General features: G+C 41.8%; 1 non-coding gene across 1 annotated transcript; it reads left to right on the forward strand.

Moving 5' to 3' along the window:
• The first annotated feature begins 5,792 nt into the window (after nucleotides 1-5,792).
• On the forward strand, nucleotides 5,793-5,899 carry LOC130497196 (small nucleolar RNA R71). Its single transcript, XR_008936207.1, has one exon. It is a non-coding gene; the product is annotated as a small nucleolar RNA R71 (small nucleolar RNA).
• Nucleotides 5,900-8,967: the final 3,068 nt, after the last annotated feature.

Here is an 8,967-nt window from a genome sequence, read left to right on the forward strand (position 1 = left end):
TAGGTTTTCCAAGTGCAAAAACGTGCACAACAATTGCAAAAAGGTCCTTGAAAAATAATAAAATCGTGCAGCAGATAACGCGGAGCGACCTCAGAGGGTCACTCCAGGAGGTCGCTCTGGGGTTGGGAGCGACCTTGGGGGGTCGCTCTGAGAGGTCGCTCCAGCCTCCATTTTTGTGTCTCCGGGCGATGAAAACGCGAGCGACTTAGGTGGGTCGCTCTGGTTGGTCGCTCTGGTTGGGAGCTACCTTAGGGGGTCGCTCCGGAAGGTCACTCTGCGGTTCTCGACCAGGATGGATATGCCTCTAGTAAATAGATCGTAACTTCTCCATTACATCTCCAAATGACTTGAAACCACTTCCATTAGAAAGCTAACTCAATTTCCTGTGTCTCCACAAAATCTGAGCAACCGAAGATTTCTCTAAGGCCTCCATCCATGCTCATCTTTCACCCCCTTTTTGATCACATTGCTTCCAAATTTCTCCAAGAACTCCATGTGGTGTTCCAATACCTGATAGAGACATATGCATGCCAAATGCAACCTAAACATGTCTAAATCCTAATCTATATGATGAAAATGCTTATGAATGAATGGTTAAAACAATGCAAATATGCAAGACATCAACCCCGGCAACGGCGCCAATTTGATGTTAGGAGTTTTGAGGCTCCTAAGTCAAATGATAGTAAAGTGGTAGTAATTTTGTCGAACCAATTCTGAGGGATTCAAATGCAGAGAGAATGCAAGTATTTGCCTAATCTAAGTGCAATCAGTGAATTGGATGGTTTTTTAAACTAAAACTAGAATGCAAAGTAAAGAAATGATACTTTTAAGCTATTGGAAAGGAGAACTCATGGGTATAGGGATTTCAGACCTTGGGTGATCAAGTTTCGAACTAAGGACGACAAATGAATCAATCAAACTATTAACCTTAAGCCTAGACACAATTCTAAGCAAGCTCTATGTCTAGATGAATGCTCATTTGCTAACATGTCTCAAACATCAAATGTCTTTGGTTGAATAACATGCAAGCAATCATTACTAACAAGTCTATTAGCTATCTTATCATCTTTAACAACAAATATCTTTGGCAAAGTACACTAAGAGCCTAGGAGAGTTGACTCAGGCATTTCATCAAACACCTTTTGGGTGGGAGATGCCTAGAGATCACCCTTTGAGTGGCCTACTCAAATGATGCATTAAGATCACTCTACTAGCAAGGAACAAGCATGATTTACACCTAACACATCCTAGAACTAACCTAATCATCCTTAATCACCCTAACCCATGAATCCAAAAGGTGATTACTCACTAATCTCCATGATTCCTCTTAAACCCATGATGGATTTCAGATGAATCATATAGAGATGTAGAAAGAAAATCACAAGAACACAAGAACAATCAAAGCCAAAGGAGAACTTTTCTTGAGAGAGTTTTGTGTATTCAATAGATAAAAGATAGATTGCCAAATGGTGGCTACATAGTACTTAAACATTATTAAACATTAGGTTTTCCAAGTGCAAAAACGTGCACAACAATTGCAAAAAGGTCCTTGAAAAATAATAAAATCGTGCAGCAGATAACGCGGAGCGACCTCAGAGGGTCACTCCAGGAGGTCGCTCTGGGGTTGGGAGCGACCTTGGGGGGTCGCTCTGAGAGGTCGCTCCAGCCTCCATTTTTGTTTTCCGGGCGATGAAAACGCGAGCGACTTAGGTGGGTCGCTCTGGTTGGGAGCTACTTAGGGGGTCGCTCCGGAAGGTCACTCTGCGGTTCTCGACCAGGATGGATATGCCTCTAGTAAATAGATCGTAACTTCTCCATTACATCTCCAAATGACTTGAAACCACTTCCATTAGAAAGCTAACTCAATTTCCTGTGTCTCCACAAAATCTGAGCAACAGAAGATTTCTCTAAGGCCTCCATCCATGCTCATATTGCACCCCCTTTTTGATCACATTGCTTCCAAATTTCTCCAAGAACTCCATGTGGTGTTCCAATACCTGATAGAGACATATGCATGCCAAATGCAACCTAAACATGTCTAAATCCTAATCTATATGATGAAAATGCTTATGAATGAATGGTTTAAACATTGTAAATATGCAATACATCAACTCCCCCACACTAGTCCTTTACTTGTCCACAAGTAAACTTTCAAGAACCAAGGAGAAAAAGTTTGAAAATGGGGACTCATAACCAAAAGAAACTCTTCTTAGTTCTCAACCTAACAACCTTGCATAATCATACCAAATAGCAAGAGCAAAGATTTTATCCATCTCTAACTTCTCTAAGCCTATCTCAGCTCCTTTGATCTCTACACTCATTAACCGTGCATCTACAAACCACAAATCCACATCTCTCTAACATTTATGAAGCAAACTCAATAGACATCTCACAAATGGTCAACTGGTCCAAGTCATTTGGTTTGGTAAGACGAAGGCTTTAATGCAAGTGAAATCAGAGGTTCAAAATGATCTTTTATGGTGGTTTACTCTCAAAACAAAGTAGCTTTGACATTACACATAATATATCTAAGAAAGGGATCAACTGATGCATACAATGCTCAATCTCCATTGTTCTACCCTTTCCCAAACACACAAGATATTCAATTATTCCTCAATGTCAAACCCAACTCACATCTCTCACCAAAAGATCCCAAGAACATTTTTCACATCAGACTCTTTCTTTTTGAAATCAATAAGGGATTTTCACAATTTTAAAACATATCTGAGCTCCTAACAACTTTGCTAGCCCCCTTTTTATTCTCTTTTTCGATTTTTATTTTTTTTTTATTTGGGGGCCAAGACTTTCATAACAAGAGCTAGATATTCCTACACTTATCCCATGATGACTAAATCAATTAAGCCCAAAGAATCAAACCTTTCATATTCTCAAATCACAATCACAACACTCACCCCCTTCCTATAGCTAGACAATAGAGTGACTAATCTAGCAAGAATGGAGACTAAGCATTGTCGTTCCCAATACTCTCAACATTATGCACATGTAAAGCTTTCCAAAGAGGCCTCACTCAACAAATAATGATGGTTTAAAAAGGAGGTATGGGTTTTGGGAGTGGAGTACCACTTGAGTTTGTCAAAAAGATTGGTAAAACAGATGGGACAACTCAAGTGTGTATATCCATGACTTAGTACACAAGAGACCATATGCAAGAGACATTAAAACAGGAGCTTGCTTCAAAGAGAGAGTATCAACAGTCAAATGAGTTTCAAGAGGAGCATTCAAGGCGCGAAGTTTACAAGCTTTCTAAAGGGTGCTCAAGCTACTTGTCATGATTACAAAGATCAACAAAATCAGTACTTAGCATGAGCTCTTTACAAGGTTGAAATCCCCCTAATGCATGAATGCAACCTATATGCTTCTAGACTCAATCCTAAAAATGCAAATGATGCAACTAAATGATTCTTTTTGTGTTTTTCAAAATTTTTTTTTATGCAAATAAGAATGTAATATGCAATGCATGAGACTCAAAATCATGGAAACAAACATGATCAAATACTTGGTACCTCCCCCACACTTAAATCACACAGTCTCTGTGTGAGTGAGGTACCCAATGGAAATGTGAAATACAAGGGAAAGTAGGATTGTGTGTTACCTACCGTGGAGCGAGGTGTGAACGTCGCTGCGACAGGTCGCTCCCAGCTGGAGCGACTTCGGTATGTCGCTGTGAGAAGATCGCTCTGAGGTCGGTTTCTGTGTTTCCACTCGCGTGTGACGCGAGCGACCTCAGCCTCTCGCTCTGGACATGTCGCTCCCAGGTGGAGCGACCTAGATGTGTCGCTGCGATGAGATCGCTCTGGTGTCCGGCTTTATGCTCAATACCTGCACACAACTTCACTTTCCCATTGTTTTATGCAATAGAATGAAAATGCAAATACTAATGCAATATATACAAGGATACTCATGGGACTTCCTCCCAAGTGAGCTTGTTTTAAGTCTCTAGCTTGACTTTGCCTCCTTTGGATCAGGCTGGACTAGGTGCAGAGAGTGGAGTTGACACTCCATCTTCCTCAGGTGGTAGCTCATCAAAGTTATCATCAGCAGGAGGAGGATTCATCTCTTCAATGGTGAAGGCTTGTCCACATACAGTGGGGTGTCTCATCTTCTCCTTGATGTCAAAGTGGAGGATGTTCTCCTTGCCCAAATGGAGGTCAATCTTCCCTTCCTTCACATTCATAATAGCTCCTGCTGTAGCTAAGAATGGCCTTCCAAGAATCAATGGGTCTTGAGCCTCATCACCCATTTCAAGCACCACAAAATCTGTAGGTATCTCATACCTTCCAATCTTCACAGGGAGGTTCTCTAGGATGCCCACAGGGTACTTCACTGATCGATCAGCCAACACCAGAGAGAGTCTACACTTCTTGTATTGAGTGAAGCCAAGCTTCTTTGCCACAGACAGAGGCATCAAGCTGACACTAGCTCCCAAATCGCAGAGACATTTCTCAAATACCATAGGTCCAAGAGCACAAGGGAGTGTGAAGCATCCTGGATCCTCTAGCTTCTCTGGAGCATCTAGCCTCTGAATGATGGCATTGCACTCATGACTCAGAACCATCATGCCCTCCATCTCCTTCTTCTTAGCAGCTACAACATCTTTCAGTAGTTTGCTGTATTGAGGAATCAGCATGAAAGCATCAATGATGGGCATTGTAACCTGAGCTTCACTCATCTGCTTCTCAAACAAAGCCTTGTACTTCTGTAGCAGCTGCTTCTTGAATCTACCAGGGAATGGAAGCTTTGGTTCATAGGGAGGGGGAACAGGAGAGCTCTCACTTGCTGGAGCAGCAGATTCACCATCTTTTGTTGTTTCCTTCTCTTCTCCAACCTTTCCTTTATCCTTGGCTTTCACAATCTTCTCCAAGATCTCAGCATCTGTCTTCTCATCAACAATGACCACTTCATCATCTAGGTTGATGGCCACCTCCTCACCTTGTTTCTCAGCATCCTTGGTGAGGGTTAGAGGAGTCAACTGCTTACCACTCCTAAGTGTGACAGCTTTTGCTTCCTTGGGGTTTTGATCTGACTTTCCAGGTAGAGATCCTTGCTGGCGGTTCTGGTGGGAGCTTATGGAAGCAAACTGATTCTCCAAATTCTTGACAGAAGAAGCAAGGTGAGAGAATTTGTTGTTGAGCTCATTGTAGCTCCCATCAATCTTGGAGTGAAGGTTCTTCAGCTCATAGCCCACATGCTTCTCACTTCTGGTCTGAGACTCCAAGATCTGTTTCAGTAAGGCATCAGTGCTGCTCTGTTGAGGGGCAGAGGAGCTAGGAGAGGAGTTTTGCTGAGGCTGATAGTTGCTCTGCTGGTTGTTTCGAGGCTGATAACCACTCTGCTGGTTGTTTGAATAGGGCTTCTGTTGGTAGTTGTTGTACTGAAAGTTGGGTTCCTTCTTGTACCAGCTACCATTACTGTTGATGAAACACAATTCTTCTTGCCCTTCCAAACCCTCAACCTCATTGACAGTAGGAGGTATCTCCTGGCTTGGGTTGCCAACAAAGTTCACCTGCGCTTGTGTGGCCTTATCAGCAATGAGTTTGTCAATCTTCTCCTGAAGAGCCTTTATCTCATTCCTTGTTTGATTGTCATCACCTCTGCTGCTTCTGTCATGGTCTCCACTGTAGACTGCATCATTCTTAACCATGTTGTCAACTAGAGCCTCTGCCTCTTCCTCAGTTCTCCCCAAAAAGAACCCATTGCTAGCTGTATCCAGTCTGGCTCTATACTTAGGAAGAGCACCTCTGTAGAATGTGCTCAGCAAGCTCTCCTTAGAGAATCCATGGTGTGGGCACTGAGCTTGGTAACCATTGAATCTCTCCCAAGCTTCACTGAATCCTTCCAAGTTCTTCTGTTGGAAGCTGGAGATCTCATTCCTCAACTTAGCAGTTCTTGAGGTAGAGAAGAACTTCTCCAAGAATGCCCTCTTGCAGTCTTCCCAAGTGGTGATGGAGTCACTTGGTAGAGACTTCTCCCATTGACGTGCCTTATCCTCCAAAGACAAAGGGAATAGCTTGAGCTTTAAGACATCCTCTAACACACCATTAGTCTTTGACATACCACAGTAGCTGTCAAACTTATCTAAGTGATCAAATGGGTCTTCCACAGCCAGACCATGATACTTGTTGTTCTCTATGCAGTTTAGCAGTCCTGACTTGATCTTAAAATTGTTAGTAGCCACAGCTGGTGCTCGGATTCCAAGTCTAGGACCATGGATGGTGGGGCAGTCATAAGTGCCAATGGGGCGAGCTGGTCGCTATTGGGGCCCTTGTGGAGCATTGTTTACTCCATTGGGGTTCAGAGGATTTTGTGGATCAGCCATCTCAGCTTCTTGTGTCTGCAGTAAAGCTTGTTGCTCTTCTTCTCTTCTTTTTCTAGCACACTCTCTCTCTAAAGCTCTGATGTCTGCAGCTCTTGGAACAAGGTTTGATGTACCCTTGCTCCTCAAGTTCATACACCTGAAAATCACAAAGAGTGAAGAAGAGAATCAGTAACTTACAAAAATAAAAATGACTTAGTCTCAAGCAAATAACTAAATCTCAATGTTCAAATCAAACTCAGAATTTGGCAACGGCGCCAATTTGATGTTAGGAGTTTTGAGGCTCCTAAGTCAAATGATAGTAAAGTGGTAGTAATTTGTCGAACCAGTTCTGAGGGATTCAAATGCAGAGAGAATGCAAGTATTTGCCTAATCTAAGTGCAATCAGTGAATTGGATGGTTTTTAAACTAAAACTAGAATGCAAGTAACAGAAATGATACTTTTAAACTATTGGAAAGGAGAACTCATGGGTATAGGGATTTCAGACCTTGGGTGATCAAGTTTCGAACTAAGGACGACAAATGAATCAATCAAACTATTAACCTTAAGCCTAGACACAATTCTAAGCAAGCTCTATGTCTAGATGAATGCTCATTTGCTAACATGTCTCAAACATCAAATGTCTTTGGTTGAATAACATGCAAGCAATCATTACTAACAAGTCTATTAGCTATCTTAGCATCTTTAACAACAAATATCTTTGGCAAAGTACACTAAGAGCCTAGGAGAGTTGACTCAGGCATTTCATCAAACACCTTTTGGGTGGGAGATGCCTAGAGATCACCCTTTGAGTGGCCTACTCAAATGATGCATTAAGATCACTCTACTAGCAAGGAACAAGCATGATTTACACCTAACACATCCTAGAACTAACCTAATCACCCTTAATCACCCTAACCCATGAATCCAAAAGGTGATTACTCATTAATCTCCATGATTCCTCTTAAACCCATGATGGATTTCAGATGAATCATATAGAGATGTAGAAAGAAAATCACAAGAACACAAGAACAATCAAAGCCAAAAGAGAACTTTTCTTGAGAGAGTTTTGTGTATTCAATAGATAAAAGATAGATTGCCAAATGGTGGCTACATAGTACTTAAACATTAGGTTTCCAAGTGCAAAAACGTGCACAACAATTGCAAAAAGGTCCTTGAAAAATAATAAAATCGTGCAGCAGATAACACGGAGCGACCTCGGAGGATCACTCCAGGAGGTCGCTCTGGGGTTGGGAGCGACCTTGGGGGGTCGCTTTGAGAGGTCGCTCCAGCCTCCATTTTTGTGTCTCCGGGCGATGAAAACGCGAGCGACTTAGGTGGGCCGCTCTGGTTGGTCGCTCGGGTTGGGAGCTACCTTAGGGGGTCGCTCCGGAAGGTCACTCTGCGGTTCTCGACCAGGATGGATATGCCTCTAGTAAATTGATCGTAACTTCTCCATTACATCTCCAAATGACTTGAAACCACTTCCATTAGAAAGTAACTCAATTTCCTGTGTCTCCACAAAATCTGAGCAACAGAAGATTTCTCTAAGGCCTCCATCCATGCTCATATTTCACCCCCTTTTTGATCACATTGCTTCCAAATTTCTCCAAGAACTCCATGTGGTGTTCCAATACCTGATAGAGACATATGCATGCCAAATGCAACCTAAACATGTCTAAATCCTAATCTATATGATGAAAATGCTTATGAATGAATGGTTAAAACAATGCAAATATGCAAGACATCACGACATCGCACAGGTTCCTTACCTAGTTATATAAAAACCGAAGTAAATTTCCCGTAAATTTTACATAGGATTTACAAGGAATGCCTTGTTCAATCTTCGTAAACTTTACAAGGTGTTTACAAGGCAAGACTTGTAAAGTCCTCATAAATATTACGAGGACATCATTAGGAAATGTTGCGAATTTTTTACGACGAACTTTAACAAGGGCATTAGAGCATAAGTATTGGTGGGATTCGGGGAGTCCCTTAGGGGGAGGGGGACCACGAAACGTAGGGATCAAGGAGGAAAGAGAAGGGAAAATTCCTTAATTAAGGGACATCCCTTACCGTATTCCGACCAAAATAAAAAAGAAAAAAAAACAAAGTAAGTTCCTTAACTTAGGGACTTCCTCGAGTCCCACTGATAAAGATGTCCTTAGAACACCTGCATTAAAGGGTCATGGGGGAGTTCACACGTTTTTCCAAAAAAATAATAATAATGAGATGGAAGTGAACCTGGGTCGGAAAGGGTCGCTGGTAAGAGGCGGTTCAACCACTGTTTCGTGGGCCCCACGACACGTGGTTGCCCGCGACTGGTCCATTCATTTTTTTTTCTTTTAAATCAAACAATTTTTTTTTATAAAACTTACATTGGGAAACGGATTAATGAGTTCACCAATGGGGGTGCCCTTATGATCAAGTGTTTCCTTTCTTTTTATGACGAATATGATTTGTTGTAACTTTAACGTTAACCAGATCTTAACCCGCCCAACTGGGCGGATCTTTATTTTTATGATATATATAAAATCTTGAAAAACAAAAGGTTACTGGGTACAATCTTTACTACTTTGGTTTATTGTGATAAATAATATTAGAGGCTGATTCGCGCATCCACATGGATATTGGGCTGGTTTTTGTTTATATG

Source organism: Raphanus sativus, chromosome 6 (assembly GCF_000801105.2).
Source record: "Raphanus sativus cultivar WK10039 chromosome 6, ASM80110v3, whole genome shotgun sequence".
NCBI lineage: Eukaryota > Viridiplantae > Streptophyta > Magnoliopsida > Brassicales > Brassicaceae > Raphanus > Raphanus sativus.